Here is a 22,619-nt window from a genome sequence, read left to right as displayed (position 1 = left end):
ACTTCTTGTGCGAGGTACTGTCCTAGGTACTTGTAATTCATAATCCCATCTTAATCCTTACAACCACCTTGGGAGAAAATGGAAGCTCCCAGAATTAAGCTGCCCATTTAGGGCTAGTTAGGGGCTCAGCTATGACTAGACCCCAGGTCAGCTGGACTCTGGAAACCTGTGCTCTTGGCCACCGTGTCAACCCATTTTTGTTTCATCTCCCTGGAGAAGCTTGTCCCCAAACTCCAAGTCACCGTTAGGTGCCTCCTCAGGCTTCCCACAGCCCCATGGCTTCCCCTATTAGAACTCTTATCACTCTGGGTTGTTTACCTGCAGAACTTCCCAACATACTGTATATGGGAGTAAGTCTCGTGCCCAGCAGAGGAGCAGGAACATGGGAGATGTCCAGTCAATGATGGTTGGTTGGAAGGATGGATGGAGACCCAAGTCTGAACCTTTCATTTTACTAAGGAGGGGAACAGAAGTTCAGAAAGGAGAGCTGTCGTGAGAGTTTCAATGAAGAAAGGCAAGTGGAGAAGATGGTAGACACTGCTCCTTGATGAATCTCTATTCCACCTCCAAAGCCCAAAAGCTGCTTCCAGGAGCCCTCTTTGACCCCTAGGCTGGGTTGGGCACCTCTGCTGGGTTCCCACTCTCCTGGGCTTCCTCCATCACAGACCTGACCACTCGGGGGTCTGAGGGCCTGCTCCCTCACCGGACGGGGAACCCCATGAGGGCAGAGCCACCCAGTCGTGAGGCTGGCCCAGCCACCACTGCATCTCCACTACTCTACAGGGACAGGCACAGAGGAAGCACATAACAAATGTGTGGGCAATCAACCAGCAGACCTCCAGAGAAATAACAGGCTAGAAGCCTCATCCTGGGAAGAATAACTAAAAGCACAGGTATAGTTTGTTTGGAAAAAGGGAGGCTGAGAGGGGTTCCCTCAGCCGCTTATAAGTCCCTGCACGGCTGCCAGGAATAAGACGTGCAGCGGGTGCTGCTCCCAAGGACTGGACCTGAACATGTGGGAGGTAGTTAGTTACACAGGGGCGGATGCGATTCACAAGACAGTTTTTTAATGATCACAACTTCCCCAAAGCAAAACATGCTGCTGGGCTCCGCCTTGCTGCAAGAATTTAAACCCAGGCCAGACAGTGAGCAGCCTGGGCCCCTCCACCCCACCCCACCCCAGACCTCTTATGAGGCAACAAAGTGTAGTGGCTAAGAACGGGGGCCCTGGACCCAGGCTGCATGCCCCCCTTCCCCAGCTCCTCTACTTGGCAGGCAGCTTCACCATTCCGTGCCTCAGTTTCCTCATTATTACCATGGGGATATCATAGCAGTGACGTCTTAGTGTAGTTGCAAGAACTGAATGAGATCATGCACGTGAGGCGCTTACGGCAGGGCTTGGCACAGAGTCAGCACCCATTAATGTTCATTATTACTGCTTTTCCTTCCCCATGGAGCCAGGCAGTACTGGCTGGCTACCCCAACAGATACACTCAATTCATTTTTTTCTCTGCCTTCCTCCTCAGGAAAGGCTGAAAAGTTAAATAACATTTGCCACCTTCCTTGGAGCTAGGGGAGGCTACGCGACATGGCAGCAGCAACTATGTCCATGAGGGGAAAGGCCAAGAGAATCAAAGCGGCTCTGCCCTGACACTGCCCAGCCACCAAACTAACACTGGCAGCCAAGCACCTCCAGGTGTGCTTGTAGTGGGCAAGAAATCAGCCCTCATTCAATCAAGCTGTGGTGAGTGGGGGTTTCTGTTCCTGAAACTTGAAGACATTCCCGGCCGATGCACACGCCATGATGCAAATGGCTCAAGGCACACACCCATGGTAATTGTTTGCCAATTTCAGCTCAGGCCCACTGCTGAGAACCCCTGACCCAGAGGAAAAACAGTGGGTGGCTGAGCCATACAGTGCTTACCAAGCCCAGTTGCTGTGTTCCACCCTTTCTTTTCAGCTGTATCTGCTCCCCATCTGTACAATTATTTACACACGCACACACGTATCTCTCTTGCTCTATTGCCCGGGGCTGGAGTACAGTAGCGTGGACTCAACCTCCTGGGCGCAAGTGATCCTCCTGCCATAGCTGTCTGAGTACCTGGGACTACAGGTGCATGCCACCACGCCTGGCTACTTTGAACATTTTTTGTAGAGATGGAGTCTCACTCTGCTGCCCAGGCTGGTCTTAAACTCCTGGCCTCAAGCGATTCTCCTGCCTTGACCTCCCAAAGAGCTGGGATTATAGGGTGAGCCACCGCATCCAGCCCTGAAGTGATGTTCAAGCTTTATGTATTTTAAAAGAATCTCTATCACCACTAAAAATGAAAAATTGCTATCTCTTGCTACAAAGAAAAGGAAACTTAAAAAACAAACACAATGAAAACAAAATAGAGTCATATTCATTATCTGATGTAGCATAATTTGGGTTTAATGGACTGGCAAAAAATTCTTCACTTTCCTTTCCTATTGCGGGGAACATCAGATCTGGCAATACTCGGGGATAAGACTGGCCCCCACTGAGCAGGGCTGCCCCTCGGAGAGGGAACACATTTCCTGTTCACAGAAACTGTTCAGAAGGGAGATGATTTGACTGCAATCTCCCAGCTGGCTGTGGATGAATCAGGCCGGGGACCGCCTCACTCCCTCCTCCATTCAGGGCCTCCTCAAAGAGGCCTTCCTTGGTCACCTTGTCTAAAAATTGCCGTGAGGCCAATCTCCTTCCCTGCTTTATTCATCACTATATACTCCTATATACATCCTATATACACTATATACATCTAACTTATCCTATATTCACCTTTTCTTTTTCTTTTTTTTTTGAGACCCTGTCTCGCTCTGTCACCTAGGTTGGATTGCAGTGGCACGACCTTGGTTCACTGCCACCTCTGCCTCTGGGTTCAAGCGATCCTCCCACCTCAGCCTCCTGAGTAGCTGGGATTACAGTTGTGTGCCACCATGGCTGGCTAATTTTTTTTTTTGTATTTTTAGTAGAGACGGGGTTTCACCATATTGGCCAGGCTGGTCTCGAACTCCTGACCTCAAGTGATCAGCCCACCTCAGCCTCGTGAAGGTGAGGGGATTACAGGTGTGAGCCACTGTGCCCAGCCCTATATTCACTTTTTATCTGTTTACTGTGTTACTCTCCAGTAGGATGTCCGTTCCCTTAAGGTAAGGAGTTTGTTTTGTTCATTCCTGAATCCCTAGTGCTTCTAGTAGGTGCTCAAATGCACATTTGCTGAGTGAAGGAAAATGAATGAACAAATGAAACCTGTTCTTGTTCTTTCCAAGTTCCCTAAGGCCCTGGTTACCAGCTAGGAAAAATGCCGGTCTTCCTGCTGTGTGAGGCAATGCTCGGAATTTACTTGGGATCTGGGGCCTTTTATCACATTAAAAAGCAATGTGCTAGATTAAAACAAATATAGCCTATAGGATATAAATTAGTAACTAAATAAAGAAATAAGTAAGGCGGAAGGGACAGGTCTTCCTTACAGAAGAATTTCAATTAATAAATGTAGATGGAATGAGAGGCACACAAAAACTGCCATCAGGGAAACAGCACAGCAATAACTGCTGTAGACAAGACCTTGGCCACCAATGGATGCTAAAATTAGTGGGAGGAAGTTTGAGGAAAAACGGGATGTGGGATATTAGCATAGCCTCAAAGTTTCTCCCCAAAGGTAGCATTTTTTTGTTTTGTTTTGTTTTGTTTTTTTAAAGAGACAGGGTCTTGCTCTTGCTACCCAGGTCTTGCTACCAGGTCTTGATACCCAGGCTGAGTACAGTGGCACGATCTCAGCTCACGGCATTCTCTGCCTCCTGGGCTCAAGGGATCCTCCTGCCTCAACCTCCTGAGTAGCTGGGACTACAAGTGTGCACCACCACACCTGGCTAATTTGTTTTTATTTTATTTTTTTAGAGCTAGCTGGTTTCAAACTCCTGGCCTGGAGTGCCCCAAGATAGCTATTAATTACAAAGGGAAAAGTGTAACTTTAGTATGGAGAAATCTGACACACAGCAGCTTAACCAAGTGATCTAGGTGAACATTACCAGAAATACGATGCACCAATATCATAGACCCGCACAAAGATGCACTGAGGAGGGCATGCTGCCTGTGTGGCATTGTTCTAAATAATGAATAACCTCAATGAGGTCATGAGAAAACATCAGAAAAACCCAAGTTGAAGCACACAACAAAATACCAGAGCAGTCCTCTTCCAAAGTGTCCAGGTCAGGAAAGGCTAGGAAAGATGGAGGAATTGTTCCAGATTGGAGGAGGTTAACGAGACATGAAAACCAAATGCAGTGTGGGATCAAGAATAGACTCTTGGAACAAAAAAGGACATCAGTGGAAAAACTGGTGAAATGTGATTAATGTCTGTCATTGAGTTAATCGTACTGGGCTATGTGAATTTCCTGGTTTTGATCCCTGTGTTACAGTTGTATAAGATGGTAACATAGGGGAAGCTGGATGTAGGGTAGACATGTGGACTCTGTAACCATTTTCACAACTTTTTAATAATTCTCAAATCACTTCAAAATAAAAGTAATCAAGAATTGTGCTAGGAAGCATCCTTTGACAGAAATCTGGCCTCTAGTCACTGTCCCACACACCAGCTTCAGTTACCCAGGCAAGACTGCCAGGATGAGGGAATGTGACGGAACCACTAAATGTCCAGGAGAGAGAAACTCCATCCAGAGCCACTCAGTTCCCGCAGCTCGGCTGACACAGCTACCTGCATCCAGGTTCTGAAGGCCACAATCCTCCCCTTTACACTTCCCACACTGGTATGGTCTCTTGTTTCTTCAAGGATCAGACAATGCCCCCTCCCAACAAAGCTGGGGATCGTCCTGGAAGCCTTCACTGCAAACTGACATGCAGCTGGGGTCCCACGCCACTGCTTAGAACCCACCCACAGAAACAAAAGAGAATGTTAACTAGCAAACCAACCCAAAAACCTAAATATAACATATTTGAAACCTATACAGCACAGGTAAGTATTTGCCATATGTATATATTTTAAATATGTATAAATACCCATTACCCATGCCATATACATGTGTGTATGTATTTATTTATTTTAATTTTTAGTTTTTTTTGAGACAGGGTCTCGCAGCAGCCTTGACCTCCACTGGTTCAGGTGACCCTTCCACTTTAGCCCCAGTGTAGCTGGAACTGCAAGTGTGCGCCACCACGTCCAGCTAATTTTTGTATTTTTTGTAGAGACAGGGTCTCACTAAGTTGCCCAGGCTGGTCTCGAGTGCCTGGGCTCAATCAATCCTCCAGCCCCATCCTCTCAAAGTGCTGGGGTTACAGGTGTGAGCCACCACACCTGGCTCATATTTTTAACCAACAGAGAAACCAGTACATTCACATCGTGGGGCAGTGGGGCTGCTCTGAATCTTGATCATGGTGGCAGTTTCACAACTATCTACAACTGTCTGCATTCAAAGAACTGTATACCGGCCAGGCGCTGGTGCTCACGCCTGTAATCCCAGCATTTTGGGAGGCTGAGGCAGGTGCATCACCTGAGGTCAGGAGTTCAAGACCAGCCTGGCTAACATGGTGAAACCCCACCTCTACAAAAAATACAAAAATCAGTCAGGTATAATGGCGGGCACCTGTAATCCCAGCTATTTGAGAGGCTGAGGCGGGAGAATCACTTGAACCTGGGAGGCGGAGACTGCAGTGAGCTGAGATGGCGCTACCGCACTCCAGTGTGGGTGACAGGGTGAGACTCCACCTCAAAAAAAAAAACCAAAAAAAACCGAGGCTGAGGCAGGCGGATCACCTGAGGTCGGGAGTTCGAAACCAGCCTGACCAACATGGAGAAACCCCATCTCTACTAAAAATACAAAATGAGCCAGGCATTGTGGCACATGTCTGTAGTCCTAGCTACTCGGGAGGCTGAGGCAGAAGAATCGCTTGAACCCAGGAGGCGGAGGTTGCAGTGAGCCAAGATCACACCGTTGCAATCCAGCCTGGGCAACAAAAGCGAAACTCCATCTCAAAACAAAACAAAACAAAACAAAACAAAGAACTGTACACCAAAGAGAGAGTTTTACTGTATGTAAGGTTTAAAAATTGAATGAAAAAGAAAAAAATAAAAGTATATGAAATGTATGATACACTGAGGTATGCTCATGAGCAAAGATCTTCAAAACATACTATTATTGGGGATGGTGGAAGCAAGCCAAGAAGCACCACATAGCATGGTTCCTTTTTCTTATACAGTGAACCAAAATTAGTGTGTATATGTGCACATAGGAAAGTTTGTGTACAGGAAAAGGTCTGGCAGGGCACCCAGCCAGTGACTGACAGTAATTACCTCTGGGATAGATGTTAGGCTTGCGAGTGATGGGAAGAACAGTGAAGCAAACTTTCATTTTTCCCTTGATACTTTTTTTTTTGTAATTAAAAAAATAATAAAGATGCTTATGTGTATGAGCTGTAAAGTTCTAAGCAAACCAGCAGCCACACCGTACTCACCGTTAGTACCTTCTAGACACTAGAACTCTTGGATGGTCCCAGGAGAGCCGACGTCAGAGACTGTGCATCTACATGGAGGAAAAAGAAGAGGTTAGGTCTCTGGCCAACTTAAGCCTTCCTGCTGCAATACCCAGCTGTCAATCACATACTCACTCTTTCAACAAGTATTTACTGAACATGGTTGAGTGTAATCCCAGCACTCTGGGAGGCCGAGGCGGGTGGATAACTTGAGGCCAGGAGTTCAAGACCAGCCTGGCCAACGTGGCAAAACCCTATCTCTACTAAAAATACAAAAAATTAGCCGGGCATGGCAGTGGACACCTGTCATCCCAGGTACTTGGGAGGCTGAGGCAGGAGAATCACTTGAACCTGGGAGAGGAAGGTTACAGTGAGCCGAGACTGTGCCACTGCACTCCAGCCTGGGTGACTGTGCCACTGCACTCCAGCCTTGCTCCAGCAAGACTCTGTCTCAAAAAAAAAAAAAGAAAGAAAAAAGAAAAAAAAGTATTTACTGAACACCTGCTACATGCCAGGCACCAGGAATACAACCAGGGTTCTCCAAGACAAAGTGGCTGTCCTCAGGGAGCAGACAGTCTAGTAGGGGAGGAGGACAGTAACAAATACATAACACAAAGTCAGGGAGTGGAGCCTTGATGAAACCTAGCGGGGCGACGCCATAGTGATGAGACTGCGACCTTACACGGAGAGCTCGGAGAAGGCCTCCTGGACGAGGGGACAGAGATGTGAATACATGAGACCACAGACCGTGTGACTACCTGGGAAAGAGCCTTCCAGAGGCGGGAGCAGATGTGGAGCATCTCAGGAGCAGCCAGGAGGCCCGTGGAGCTGGCACGGGGTGCATGAGGGGTGAGCAGTGGCGGAGGGGACAGATGGAGGACTATTCTAAGGACATTTCCTCAGACAACTGTGAGCAGAGGAATGACAGAGAAATCGCACTTGTCCTGGTTTGGAACTTTATATTATGAGTTTATGCCTTTGAATATGTAGTATGCTTGTTTATATTTAAGTGAATATTCCATGGATGAACGAATGTCTCCAGGCGGAGAAGGCACTGTCTGTATTGTTCAGCATCACATTCTGGGCACCGGCAGAGGCTGGGCACTAAGTCAGGAGATGAGATCTGAGAGGGCCTAGAGCTGTCCTACATGTAATGGCCATTCACTAATAACAATCCCTCCCAATATGCCGGCTCTGTGCTGGCAGACATGCGCTGACTCATTTCACTCTCCCCATCATCCAAGAAGATCCTATTATTACTTCCAAGTTACAAATGAGGAAACTGAGGCACAGAATTCATAAGAGATCCACTAGCGAGGTTGCCCAGTCAGTCAAAAGTATACTAAGCCAGGCACAGTGGTACCTGCCTATAGTCCCAGCTACTCAAGAGGCTGAGATAGGAGGATTATTTGAGCTCAGAAGTTCAAGACCAGCCTGGGCAATATAGCAACACCCTGTTTCTCTCTTTAAAAAAAAAAAAAAAAAAAAAAAAGTGTACTATATACAGCCAGGATGTGAACCCAGCAACCTGGTCCCAGAGCCTGTTTCTGACCACCTGGCTAGACCACACTGTCACGATGGTCAATGAAGGCAGGGCCAACTGTGGGCTGGCAACACCTCCCTGCCCCACTTCCCCAATACCATAATGTCCAAATGCTACCCAAATATCCACGCCAACCTCAAAGGCGGGTCAGCTCCTCCAGGAATCCTCCCAGGAAGGAAGCCTAGCGAGCAGCTAGTCAATACTCCAGGGTTCAGGAATCGGGACAACTTCAATGATCATTCCTCTGGGGTTCTTGGAGAAGCCCAAGGGGGTTCTTAACCTTTCTCATGCCAGGGACTCCTACTGGCAGCCTGGCGAATTAGTTGCAGACTCCTCAGAATAATTTCTTTTTTTCCGAGATGGAGTCTTGATCTATTGCCCAGGCTGGAGTGCAGGGGCGCCATCTTGGCTCACTGCAACCTCTGCCTCCCCGGCTCAAGCAATTCTGCCTCAGCCTCCTGAGTAGCAGGGCTTACAGGCGCACACCACCACCCCAGGTAATTTTTGTATTTTTAGTAGAGATGGGGTTTTGCCACATTGGCTAGGCTGGTCTCAAACTCTTGGGATCAAGCGATCCGCCCATGTTGGCCTCTCACAGTGCTGGGATTACAGGTGTGAACCACCACGTCTGGCCTATTAATGCTTTTATATTACAAGATCTAGTAGTGAATCCAATAACTATAGTGATTTAGAAATAGGTAGGTGTTTAAATGATATTTTGTGATATTTGCAACACTGTAATGTGATATGGGAATATCTGTGATTTCTAGTAGTGACAAAGTCACAGATATTGCTAATTCAATTGTGGTGTATTGCCCTGTGCATAAAAAAATGTTAATTTCAGTTAGAGGGTAGTGAAAATAGAGATGTAATGTTTTTCCCAGCCAACCTCGTGACCCACTAAACTTCCACCCTTCAAAGGTCCCTGGACCCGAGATTAAGAACCCCTCAAGGAGATCTGAGAGTGGGTAAAGGCAGAGCAGGTTCCAAGGGAAAAGAACAACTGGGGAGTGTGGGGCAGATTCAGCTTCGTGAAGTTAGTATGGGAAGGGGTTCCAGGTGTCGGCTGCTTTGGCCCACCCTGCATCCACTTCTTTTCCTCAGTCAACCCCTTGAACCTCACCTTTCCCACTCAGTCCTATGGGACTGACCCCACCCATGGGTTGTGGGTGGGGGTGGGACTGGTCATGTGATCCAGGTCTGGCCAAAATGCCACTGCACCACCTTCCCTGTTCCAGCTTCAGCGATGGCCCAGGGTGATCCTGCCACCAAAGCCAGGATGATCAGAGCCAGTAAACACCAGCCCCATGATATATGCTGGGACTATGGGGGAAAGAGATGGTTTATTTCCCTTGGAGCTGCTAAGCTGGTTGAATCTACCTGTGGAACTGTTAGGGGCTGCTTCAGAGCCTACCTGAGAATAAAATCAGCACAGAAGAATGCAGAGTCAGGAGGTAAAAGGAAACATGTCCTGGCAACCTCATGAGGCCCTGGATCCAGCCATGCCTGAAACCATTCCAAGCCGAATCTCCCAGGCCCTGTGTCCATCCACTTCCTTTTATACTTCAGCAAGCTGACCTGAATTTCTATTTGTTCACACAACCAAATGACTCTCAACTAACACAGGAAGGGCAGAGGCAACTGCTCTTCTTGACGATTCCCATAGCTCCCTACCAGGCCATTTAGCAAAGTACAAAATAAAATTAGAAACAGTCCTATACATAGAAACAGCAAATATGGAAAAACCCGCTTTTAAAACACTCAGAAATGGCCTCTTGGGCCGTTGCTATTGCTAAGCTGGTCTAGGAAGCCCTCACAATGGTGGTTTTCAAGATGCTTGGCAGGGCAGGAGGGAACCAGACGCACCCAGAACATTTTCCTTTATCACTAGACTTCCCATTTTAAAAATTCCTGGGATGATCAGAAAACCCCTGCAATAAAGCTCTTGTAAAATTTTAATAGCCGCCTTTTAAATTGCAACGGAAATTGCTTTCCCGCCACTCTAATTTTTCTCCTTTCTTTCTCTAAAGTGATGCATATGGCTCTATAAAGGCTGATCACCAGCTATGTGCTGTGGCGCCAAGTCTCTCTCAGCCAGGAACCTACTTCCTGCCGACTAGAGGGAGCTGTGGATGCCCGTCGTCCCGCAGTCCCTCATGCAGGAGAGAGGAAGATGCCAAAGAGCCGTGGAAACGGCAGCAAAGGAGGGCTACAGATCCGGGAATCCAGCCAGTACCCTGTGTATCCCAGGGTCCCATTTTCTACCACCTGGGAAGGGACGATGCCCTTCGGTTTGCTTCCACAATGCCAGCACACCCATGGCCATGACCCATTCATCACACAGGTGACACACGGGCCCAGCACGTCACTTCCTACAGGTTTACAGCAAGAACAGAATCCCATGAGAGAATGGAAGAGGGAGAGGCGCCCTGACCCGAATGTCTCCTCCCTCAGCCATAGGGATTGGCTCTGGGAGAGACACGTGATCCAAGCATGGCCAATGAGAGCGGGCCCTGGACATTTTGCTGCAATTTCTTGGGGGAAACAGATGGGCGGTAAGGCAGGAGGACTGCTGAGGACTTCTTTGCCACCTGAGGGTGAGCAGAGGCGGAACAGGAGGAAGGGGCCGAGAATGAAGTTAAACCTGACAAAGGCAGAGTCCGGAAATAAAGAGGGGTAAATTCCTGATGAGAATACCTGAGTACTGACTCCAGTTGGGCCAGCTCTGGGATTTTTCAGGTCCCTGAACCATTAACTTCCCTTTGCAGTTTAAGTCAATTTGACTTGGGGAGGTTCTGTCGCTTACAACAAACTCACAGCACAGGAAGGGACCTGAGAAATCAATACAGCACTCCTTCATGTTTGGGCGAACATGACCCTTCTAAGAAGTTGACGAAACAAAACTATGTCATGTCTCTCCAGGAAAAAAAAGCACAAAATACTGCCTGTCTCAAAGATGTCAAAGATTTCTGAAGCCCCTGTCCGTAGGAACTAAGTGAAGAATCCTTTGATCTATCTGACTTGTCTGTTCACTTGGTGGAAAAGCAAACTGGGGTCCAAAATGTGTAAATGACTTGTTTGGGGCCCAGGGCCCACTGGGGGCAGTGCCGGGCTCCCTGAGACCCCCAGGTTTCACCTTAAGCGCCCCTGAGTACAGTCCTCCGAGGAGACTGCAGAGGGTAAAGAAAGGCTGCAAGTGAGGCTCTAGGCCACCACACCCTCATCTCACCTCTGGCAGCTCCATTTTTTCCTGCTTTATAAAATGGGCCTACAAGGAAGTGTCTGACAAAAGTTCCATAACACCATAATCAACATACTGAAAACCAGTCTTTCACATTACATTTCAGAACACTTACATGTTAATTACCTTGATTTCAACCCTCATGAAACCCTGTGAAGCAGGCATTATCACCATGGCTCCAGGTGAGCTGTTTCTGCTGGGCTGACCAGGTCGCTTCTCTCCTGACCTCAAGGCTGGCTGCAGCACCTGCCCCTTTTTGTTCCTGGACCTGTACTTCTGGGCCTGGGTTTTCTATTCCACTCTCGTATTTCTATCTCAATTCATATGGAAAGGATCATCTGCTCATACCTCTCCACTCTCCTTTACCTGGTACCCCCCGAGGAAGAAGGGCAGGCCAATCTAACAGCCCAGAGATTGTGACTGTTGCCAGCATCTGCTTTTAAGTGGGCAGATTATTAGCCAGCTGGGCCCAGGCCTACCAGCTCTTTTCTCTCTCTGTGTCCAGAGATGGCAGGAGGTTCTCTTCTGTTTCTGACTTGGAGCAGAATAAACACCCTGGGCAGTGTCTACTCAGCCTCTAAGACAGCCTGGCCACAGGCACTCTCTCTTGACCGAGTGGTGATGGGGGGACAGCCAGGCCTTTCTCTTCTGTGCCGCTGTATAAGTGGCTGGTCTGGAAGAACCAAACCCGCCGGAGCCTTTGCTGTAAGCTTCACTCTCCTTTCTAGACCGCCAGAGCATCACTGTGGCATCAGGGATTACTCACCTACTAACAAAGTGGTTCAACCATCCTTCATTTAGAGAAGATTCCCATTATACCCTTCCCTGTCCTGTCTTTGAAATAATGACTTAGGGAAGTATCTGTTCATTCAGCTGCCTCTAGCCTACATCCCAACAAAGAAAAGCTGGTATGTGAGCAAAGGACTTTGCCTTGGGAAAATCTAGGCCCTCAACAGCCACTGAGATCATCTTGCAATTAATCATGTTTTCTCTTATGACCTACATTCTATTAATAGCACATACTAATGATTTAGCGCTGGTTCTTTTGCTGATTGATGCGGTCTACCAACATGACGAAGGTTGGGTCACTGACTTTAAGGGTCTCTTCCTCATTTCCTTGCCCCCCCGCAACCCTGGCCCCACCACCTCACCCTCTCCAGAAGATAAGCATGCTAGTGTGGTGCTCTGAACACAGCTATGAGGAGTTCACTGTGCTGGGGGCCCCATGGTGGTCCCGCCTGCAGCCCAGCCTGAGTAACTCGGTGGCAGAATGGGCTCGCAGACAGACCTCTGCAGATAAGCTGCTCTGGGAAAAAAAAATGCTGTGTGGCCATTCCACGCACAGCAGATTGGCCAAAATGCCAGGCTGACAACACCAAATGTGCTGAAGTTGTAGAGTAAGGGGAACGCTCAGTCACTGCGGGTGGGGGTGGAAATAGGAACAAACATTTTGGGAGAGCAATTTGGCAACTTCTTGTCAAGATGAAGAGAGGGTAACCTCAGTGACAAACTTCATCTACTGACAGGCCCAGAGCTCCCTGCTGAGCCCCCAGACCCATGTGCGGCTGTGCAAATTCTTTCTGGGTTGAAGCACAAGGTTTTCTTTTTTTTTTTTTTTTTCCTACTATTTATTTATTTATTTATTTATTTATTTTTAATTTATTATTATTATACTTTAAGTTGTAGGGTACATGTGCATAACGTGCAGGTTTGTTACATATGTATACTTGTGCCATGTTGGTGTGCTGCACCCATCAACTCGTCATTTACATCAGGTATAACTCCCAATGCAATCCCTCCCCCTTCCCCCCTCCCCATGATAGGCCCCAGTGTGTGATGTTCCCCTTCCTGAGTCCAAGTGATCTCATTGTTCAGTTCCCACCTATGAGTGAGAACATGCGGTGTTTGGTTTTCTGTTCTTGTGATAGTTTGCTAAGAATGATGGTTTCCAGCTGCATCCATGTCCCTACAAAGGACACAAACTCATCCTTTTTTATGGCTGCATAGTATTCCATGGTGTATATGTGCCACATTTTCTTAATCCAATCTGTCACTGATGGACATTTGGGTTGATTCCAAGTCTTTGCTATTGTGAATAGTGCTGCAATAAACATACGTGTGCATGTGTCTTTATAGCAGCATAATTTATAATCCTTTGGGTATATACCCAGTAATGGGATGGCTGGGTCATATGGTACATCTAGTTCTAGATCCTTGAGGAATCGCCATACTGTTTTCCATAATGGTTGAACTAGTTTACAATCCCACCAACAGTGTAAAAGCGTTCCTATTTCTCCACATCCTCTTCAGCACCTGTTGTTTCCTGACTTTTTAATGATCGCCATTCTAACTGGTGTGAGATGGTATCTCATTGTGGTTTTGATTTGCATTTCTCTGATGGCCAGTGATGATGAGCATTTTTTCATGTGTCTGTTGGCTGTATGAATGTCTTCTTTTGAGAAATGTCTGTTCATATCCTTTGCCCACTTTTTGATGGGGTTGTTTGTTTTTTTCTTGTAAATTTGTTTGAGTTCTTTGTAGGTTCTGGATATTAGCCCTTTGTCAGATGAGTAGATGAGCAAAAATTTTCTCCCATTCTGTAGGTTGCCTCTTCACTCTGATGGTAGTTTCTTTTGCTGTGCAGAAGCTCTTTAGTTTAATTAGATCCCATTTGTCAATTTTGGCTTTTGCTGCTGTTGCTTTTGGTGTTTTAGACATGAAGTCTTTGCCCATGCCTATGTCCTGAATGGTATTACCTAGGTTTTCCTCTAGGATTTTTATGGTATTAGGTCTAACATTTAAGTCTCTAATCCATCTTGAATTAATTTTCGTATAAGGAGTAAGGAAAGGATCCAGTTTCAGCTTTCTACTTATGGCTAGCCAATTTTCCCAGCACCATTTATTAAATAGGGAATCCTTTCCCCATTTCTTGTTTCTCTCAGGTTTGTCAAAGATCAGATGGCTGTAGATGTGTGGTATTATTTCTGAGGACTCTGTTCTGTTCCATTGGTCTATATCTCTGTTTTGGTACCAGTACCATGCTGTTTTGGTTACTGTAGCCTTGTAGTATAGTTTGAAGTCAGGTAGCGTGATGCCTCCAGCTTTGTTCTTTTGACTTAGGATTGTCTTGGAGATGCGGGCTCTTTTTTGGTTCCTTACTACATGCCAGGCACTGTTTTCAGTTGTGTTTTGTTTTTTCGTCTCTCTTTTTTTTTTTTGAGACGGAGTCTCGCTCTGTCGCCCACGCTGGAGTGCAGTGGCACGATCTCAGATCACTGCAAGCTCCGCCTCCCAGGTTCACACCCTTCTCCTGCCTCAGCCTCCCGAGTAGCTGGGACTACAGGTGTCCACCACCATGCCCGGCTTTTTTTTTTTTTTTTTGTATTTTCAGTAGAGACAGGGTTTCACCGTGTTAGCCAGGATGGTCTCAATCTCCTGACCTCGTGATCTGCCCACTTCAGCCTCCCAAAGTGCTGGAATTACAATTTTTCTTCTTAAAGACAGGGTCTCACTCTGTCACCCAGGCTGGAGTGCAGTGGCACAATCAGCTCACTGCAGCCTTGACCTCCTGAGCTCAAGTGATCCTCCCACCTCAGCCTCCCGAGTGGCTGGGACTACTGGTGCATGCCACCATTCCTGGCTCTGTTTTCTGCTCTTTAACTACCAATTCATTTAAACCTCTTAATAACCTGAGAAGTAGGTTGTACTATGATCTCCATTTTTTTCTTTTTCTTTATTTTTTTGAGACGGAGTCTCGTTCTGTTGCCCAGGCTGGAGTGCAATGGCGTAATCTTGGCTCACTGCAAGCTCTGCCTCCAAGGTTCAAGCAATTCTCCTGCCTCAGCTTCCCAAGTGGCTGGGACTACAGACGCCCGCCACCACGTCCAGCTAATTTTTTGTATTTTTTAGTAGAGACGGGGTTTCACTGTGTTAGCCAGGATGGTCTTGATCTCCTGACCTCATGATCTGCCCACCTCGGCCTCCCAAAGTGCTGGGATTACAGGTGTGAGCCACCGCACCTGGCCTGATCTCCATTTTTAACAGACCAGAAAACTGAAGTACAGAAAGGTACCTTGCTCAAGATCACACAGCAAGTAGACGGCATAGCCAGGAGGGATTTGAACCCAGTGGGTCTGGCTCTAGAACCACCAACAATGGTGCCTACTAAATGCAACAGCAAAGAATATGAGCTTAGCCTTGAACTCTGTCTCTTTCCACATACAGACATCAATGTCAGATGGGTCAAATACCTAAATGCCAAAGGAAATATATGAACATGTCTGGAAGACAGCACAGGCACATATCTTCAGAACCTTGGGGAGGGCAGAGGTTTCTCATTCAGGAACTCTAGAAAAGCATTTCCCCTCTCCTCACAAAAAGGATCGGATTCATACTCGAGGTGCGGTGGCTCATGCCTGTAATCCCGGTACTTTGGGAGGCCGAGGCTGGCAGATTCCTTGAGCCCAAGAGTTAGAGACCAGCTTGGGCAACACAGCGAGACCCCATCCCTATTAAAAAAATATAAAAATTACCCAGGCGTGGAGGCATATACCTGTAGTCCCAGCTACTTGGGAGGCTGAGGCAGGAAGGTAGGAGGATCACTTGAGCCCAGGAGACCAAGGCTGTAGTGAGCCATGACTGTATCACTCCATCGCAGCCTGGGAGACAGAGCAAGAGTCTGTCTCCAAAAAAAAAAAAAAAAAAAGGGTCAGACTCATCTACATCTACACAGTCATTTTCCCTTTCGCCAGTCTGCCTTTTCTCCATCTTGGAATGTAGACAGGCAGATGTGACAGCCGGATTTGAGAGAGTCCCCTTGTCCCCAGAAATAGCCAGCCCAGACTAGATGGGCTGAGTTCTCAGGGTCCAACAGCCATCTTAAGGCCATGGTGGCAAGAGGGTCAGAGCAGTGCTGGTGTTGACCTGTCAGCCACTGAACCTGCCAGGCTCTCACTCCGGACATTGTTATGGGACATGAAGGACCACCTATGTGTTAAGGTGACAATGCCACTTGTGAATTCTACTAGCTGTGGCTGAATCATTCCTAACTGAAACACCTGCTGCAGCCTGGGGCCATGTGCTGTGCCACCACCCTGGATAGTCTGCAGACAGCCACCAACATGGACCTGAAGGGGTCTCAAAAAGACTCAGCTAAAAGCCGGGCACGGTGGCTCACGCCTGTAATCCCAGCACTTTGGGAGGCTGAGGTGGGCAGATCACCGAGGTCAAGAGTTTGAGACCAGCCTGGCCAACATGGCAAAACCCCATCTCTACTAAAAATACAAAAATTAGCTGAGTGTGGTGGCACACACCTGTAGTCCCAGCTACTCGGGAGACTGAGACAGGAGAATTGCTTGGAGGCAGAGGTTGCAGTGAGCCAAGATAGTGCCACTGCACTCCAGCCTGGGCCACAGAGTGAGACTCCATCTCAAAAAAATAAAAAAAATAAAGACTCAACTCAGAGATATATTGTGGGACTCAAAGATTTCCACTGAGCATGGCTGATCAGAGGCAGCTAGAATGATGACCTGGTGCCCGAACTAATTATTGGGGACCTGAAGAGAGAACAGCTTCTTTCTCCTTAACACACTACTAAGGGCAGCTGGGGTGACTGTCATTTTAAAGGCCAGGCCCAGTCCGCTGGCACACAGGCACTGTGGTCAGCCGGCCCCAGGCTCACGGGCTGCGGAAATTCTGCATAGCTGTGGATCCTTTTTCTTCCTGTCACCAGCCATTTGCTGGATGTGCCAACAGTTAAGCCCCTTCCTGCACTGCTATGAAAACAGCCTGTCAGTGTGGTTTCGACTGTTGGGTGCCTTTCCACAAAGCACTCTCCAGACCCCAGCTAATCAGCTGAAAGGCAGAACAGTGGTCAATCTACCAAAATAGGTCAGGCTTTATTTTCTAATCCTGTTATTCATAACACATTGAAAGGGAAGTGAAGGGGAAAAAAATTACTCACAGTGAGAAAGCCTATGGTTGCTTACCCTCTCTGTGCCTCAGTTTCCTCATCTCTAAAATGGGGATAACAATAAGGGTGTTGTGAGGATTAAGTAAAAAGTTACTCCACACAAATTGTTTAGAACAAAATCTATTATGCACTAAGTATAAATTAAGTGTGAGCTACCATGAGTTTAGTTATTTATATATATATATTTAGAGACAGGGTCTCACTCGGTTGCCCAGGGTGGAGTGCAGTGGTGCAATCATAGAGCTCACTGCAGTCTTGAACTCCCAGGCTTAGGTGATCCTCTCGCCTCAGCCTCCTGAGTAGCTGGAACTACAGGTGTGCATCACCACACCTGGGTAATGTTTTTAAATTTCTTTTTTGTGCAGACAGGGTCTTACTAAGTGGCCCAGGCTGGTCTCTACCTCCTGACCTCAGGGAATCCTCCTGCCTCAGCCTCACAAAATGCTGAGATTACAGGTATGAACCACTGCACCTGGCCAGAGCTACCATTATTCTTATTGCTGGTGATGTGGTAAGTTTCTTGAACTGATGCTCCCTGACAAGCCTCAAAATCCCACCCTCTGGTCAACCAGACACACGGAGAAAGTCCCTGCTCTGATTCTGGTCACTTAAGGCTTGAAGGTCCAGGCCAATGGGCAGAAGCTGGCTGTGATGGACCTGGGTACTGTGGGCAGGAAATGAACCAACTCCAGTTGCTAAGTGCCCTTCCCACCCAGCAGCCATTCTTCTCTTTCTTCTCAGGATGCTCAGCCAAGACTACATTTCCCAACCTCCCTTGCAGCCAGCATGGCCAATGCAAGGTAAATATAAGCTGTGGGACTTTGAGGAAAATCCTCATCAGAAATGCAAAGCTGGACTATGCTTTTGTGCCTCTCCCTCACCCTATTCCCACCTGGACTCCAGACTCACTAGCTTGACTCCAGCAGTCACACTGGGCCATGAAGGCCCTGTGCTAGGGATAGTGAGCAGAAGGACCCTGTATCAAAGGACTCTGCTTTTCTTGTTGACTGTGAAGCTGCCACACCAGGCATGGACTGCCTATCTCTTGATGTCTTACTCAGGACAGAAACTGCCTTCCACTGAGTTTATACCACTGTTATTTCTGGTGTCTGCTACTGGCAGCCAAATGGGCTTTTCAAATGAGCCGGCAGTCTTGCATAGCAGATGAGTGATGGAACAGTATTTTACACCAAAGAAATCCTTCTAGTAACCTGCCACCATTTAAAGTATCCTCATGCTTTAGGATGCCTTGCTCTCCTCAACACCAGGGAGAAAGCTAGACACAGAACTTCCCAGATACAGAGTGGGGTTACGATCACCTTGCCTTAGGAAGAGGTAAAGTGAGATATATATGAGATCATTCATTCAACAATGGGCACTACCTCACTCTGGACACGGTGTGGGGTAGGATGCTAGGTACGGTGAACAAAGCAGACACAGTCCCCGCCCTCACAAAATGTACCGTCCACACTAGGGGACCAGAGTAAAGAAGTAGGCAAACAGGTACATATATAAGTTCAGTGGTGAGAACCAGAATGAATTTAAGCCCAGAACTAAATAAAAAGCAAAAGGAAGCTATGTGAAAAGTGGGAGGAAGGATATCCCAGAATGTCCATTAGCTGAAGAATTAACAAAATGTGGTACCTCCGTACAATGGAATATTCAGCCATAAAAGGAATGAAGCAAGAATTCATTCGTGACATGGATGGGCCATGAAAACATGATGCTGAGTGAAAGCCAGTCACAAAAGACCATGGATTACACAGTTCCATTTACATGAAATGTCCAGAATGGGCAAATCCATAGAGATAGAAAGGCTATTGATCTGAGGTCAAGAGTTTGAGACCAGCCTGGCCAACATGGTGAAACCCCATCTCTATTAAAAATGCAAAAATTAGTGGTGTGGTGGTATGCCCCTGTAATCTCAGCTAATCAGGAGGCTGATGTGGGAGAATTGCTTGAACCTGGGAGCTGGAGGCTGCAGTGAGCTGAGATCATGCCACTGCACTCCAGCCTGGGCGACAGAGCGAGACCCAGTCTCAAAAAAAAAAAAAAAAAAGGGCTGGCGCGGTGGCTCATGCCTGTAATCCCAGCACTTTGGGAGGCTGAGGCGGTTGGATTACCTGAGGTCAGGAGTTCAAGACCAGCCTGGCCAACCTGGTGAAACCTTGTCTCTACTAAAAAATACAAAAAATTAGCCGGGCATGGTGGCGGACGCCTGTAATCCCAGCTACTTGGGAGGCTGAGACAGGAGAATCGCTTGAACCTGGGAGGCAGAGGTTGCGGTGAGCTGAAATTGCACCACTGCACTCCAGCCAAGGCAACAAGAGTGAAACTCCATCTCAAAAAAAAAAAAGCCAGAGGAGGCAGAAAAAGAAGTCTCTGGTAAGGAGTAGAGTAGAAAACAATTACAAACATGATTGGTATTAACCAAATATATCAATAATCACTTTAAGGCCAGGTGTGATGCCTCACACCTATAATCCCAGCACTTTGGGAGGCCAAGGCAAGAGGATCACTTGAGGTCACGAGTTGTGAGACCAGCCTGGCCAACATGGTGAAACCTCATCTCTACTAAAAATACAAAAGTTAGCTGAGCGTGGTGGCGTGTGCCCATAATCCCAGCTACTGGGGAGGCTGAGGCAGGAGAAATGCTTGAATCTGGGAGGCGGAGGTTGCAGTGCGCCAAGACTGTGCCACTGAACTCTAGCCTCAGCAACAGAGACTCCATTTAAAAAAAGAAGACATGCATTCACAGTATGTATGCATATATATGTGTATGTTTCTGGTTTGAATAAATGGGTAGTTGATGATGTCATCTGCCAATATGGACCACTACCCACCAGCGGATGGCAGAAAAACAGGCACAGGTAAGGATACTGATTATGTTTCGATTCGTATATACAGTCTACTAAAAATAGAGCTGGCCTTAGAAGTGTTTTAAGTCCTAGCATGAAACGCTATTACTCCAAGTCAGGTAAGTTAAAACTGGGGTGGTAACAGAACCCTATCTCCAACTGAGTATTTGTTACTTCATGCAACAAACCCAGATAGTGCTAGCTTTCTGGGTGTGTGACCCCAGTAGTTGTGAGCCCTTCCCTTGGTCTAATGTTCTGTCAACGTCTTGAAATTCTAAATCATTTTGTCTTTGAACTTGTATTTTGTAAGTGAAGTCCGGGGCCAATGGAACACGCATGTGAGCAGAGAAGATCTGAGCCACGTGTGTGCCTGTCACTCCTTGTCACGGCATTCTCATATGGTATTCCGGATCCCCTGTGAGCGCCGGATTCCAGCGGGCCAACGATGCATGCAAGTTCAGCAAGATTGAAAGCAGGTATAAAGTAAGCATATAATCACAGCTACACGGAGTAAGCGGGAAAACTGACAGTTCCCAGAGGCCCCTCCATTAGAGCCAGGAGTTGCTTCGAACACAGCAGAAAGAAGGTGATGAAATATGAAATGCAGAAAGAAACATGAAGACCATGGAGACCTCTCACAATCTTTTTTTTTTTTTTTTTAACATGGTATTGCTCTGTCACCCAGGCTGGAGGCTGGAGGCTGGAGAGCTGTGACATGATCTCAGCTCACTGCAACCTTGACCTCCCAGGCTCAAGTGGTCCTCCCACCACAGCTACCTGAGTAGCTGGGACCACAGGTGCATATCACCATCCCCGGCTAGTTTTTGTATATTTTTTAGAGACAGAGTTTTGCCATGTTCCCCAGGCTGGTCTCAAACTCCTGGGGTCAAGCAGTCTGCCTGCCTCAGCCTCCCAAAGTGTGGAATTACAGGCATGAGCCACCGTACCTGGCAACATTCTTTTTTACTTGCCACACTTCCCCGAATTAGCCAACTAGGCATGCAGAACGATGACATGGAAGGAAAGGGAAAGATACAGCAACCCACAGTTCCTTTTCCTATCATTCCTTCCTTAGTCATCAGTAAGTCAAAGGTAGAATATTGGTAGAATGTACACATGTCAAGATATGAAATGAAAACAGTTTAAGTTGGTTTTGTGCAGCGTTTCCACTATTCTGGTAAGAATGAATGACATATATACGTATAAGCCAGGAAATGCAAGCTGTGTCATTTAGTGATTCCAAAGAGTGAAATGATCTGTTACTTGCATTTAAACCTGGCATGGAGCTGGGTGTGGTGACTCATAGCTGTAATCCCAGCACTTTGGGAGGCTGAGGCAGAAGGATCGCTTGAGGCCGGGAGTTTTGAGACCAGACTGGGCAACATAGTGAGATCATATGTCAACAAAAAAAGTTTAAAAATTAGCTGGGCCTACTACTAGTGGTGTGCACCTGTAGACCCAGCTGCTTGGGAGGATAACTTGAGCCTGGGGGGTTGAGGCTGAAGTGAGCTATGATTGTACCACTGCACTCCAGCCTAGGCAACAGAGCAAGACTCTCTTATTTAAAAAAAAAAAAAAAAAAAAAAAAATTCTGGATATTAGCCCTTTGTCAGATGAGTAGATTGCAAAAATTTTCTCCCATTCTCTAGGTTGCCTGTTCACTCTGATGGTAGTTTCTTTTGCTGTGCAGAAGTTCGTTAGTTTAATTAGATCCCATTTGTTAATTCTGGCTTTTGTTGCCACTGCTTTTGGTGTTTTAGACATGAAGTCCTTGCCCATGCCTATGTCCTGAATGGTATTGCCTAGGTTTTTTATGGTTTTAGGTCTAACATTTAAGTCTTTAATCCATCTTGAATTAATTTTTGTATAAGGTGCAAGGAAGGTATCCAGTTTCAGCTTTCTACATATGGCTAGCCAGTTTTCCCAGCACCATTTATTAAATAGGGAATCCTTTCCCCATTTCTTGTTTTTGTCATGTTTGTCAGAGATCAGATGGTCGTAGATGTGTGGTATTATTTCTGAGGGCTCTGCTCTGTTCCACTGGTCTATATCTCTGTTTTGGTAACTGTAGCCTTGTAGTAGCCTTGTAGAGCTAATATCCAGAATCTACAAAGAACTCAAACAAACTTACAAGAAAACAACAACCCCATCAAAAAGTGGGTGAAGGATATGAACAGACACTTCTCAAAAGAAGACATTCACGCAGCCAACAGACACATGAAAAAATGCTCATCATCACTGGTCATCAGAGAAATGCAAATCAAAATCACAATGAGATACCATCTCACACCAGTTAGAATGGCGATCATTAAAAAGTCAGGAAACAACAGGTGCTGGAGAGGATGTGGAGAAATAGGAACACTTTTACACTGTTGGTGGGACTGTAAACTAGTTCAGCCATGGTGGAAGACAGTGTGGCAATTCCTCAAGGATCTAGAACTAGAAATACCATTTGACCCAGCCATCCTGTTACTGGTATATACCCAAAGGATTATAAG

At 46.9% G+C, this 22,619-nt stretch overlaps 1 protein-coding gene across 7 annotated transcripts in view; it reads right to left on the bottom strand.

The window, feature by feature from the left end:
• SIPA1L3 (signal induced proliferation associated 1 like 3) overlaps positions 1 to 22,619 on the bottom strand; it is a 308,912-nt gene that overhangs the window by 177,524 nt on the left and 108,769 nt on the right. For 6 of the 7 annotated variants that reach the window (XM_028839531.2, XM_028839535.2, XM_028839532.2 and 3 more), the window contains one exon: positions 6,491 to 6,558. The exons of the other annotated variant lie outside the window; for it this stretch is intronic. The gene's annotated coding sequence lies outside the window, so the exon portion shown is untranslated. The remainder of the gene's footprint in view (positions 1 to 6,490; positions 6,559 to 22,619) is intronic. 7 annotated transcript variants of the gene reach the window in all.

Source organism: Macaca mulatta, chromosome 19 (assembly GCF_049350105.2).
Source record: "Macaca mulatta isolate MMU2019108-1 chromosome 19, T2T-MMU8v2.0, whole genome shotgun sequence".
In the NCBI taxonomy this organism is placed as follows: domain Eukaryota; kingdom Metazoa; phylum Chordata; class Mammalia; order Primates; family Cercopithecidae; genus Macaca; species Macaca mulatta.
This window is presented reverse-complemented; position numbering and strand designations above follow the sequence as displayed.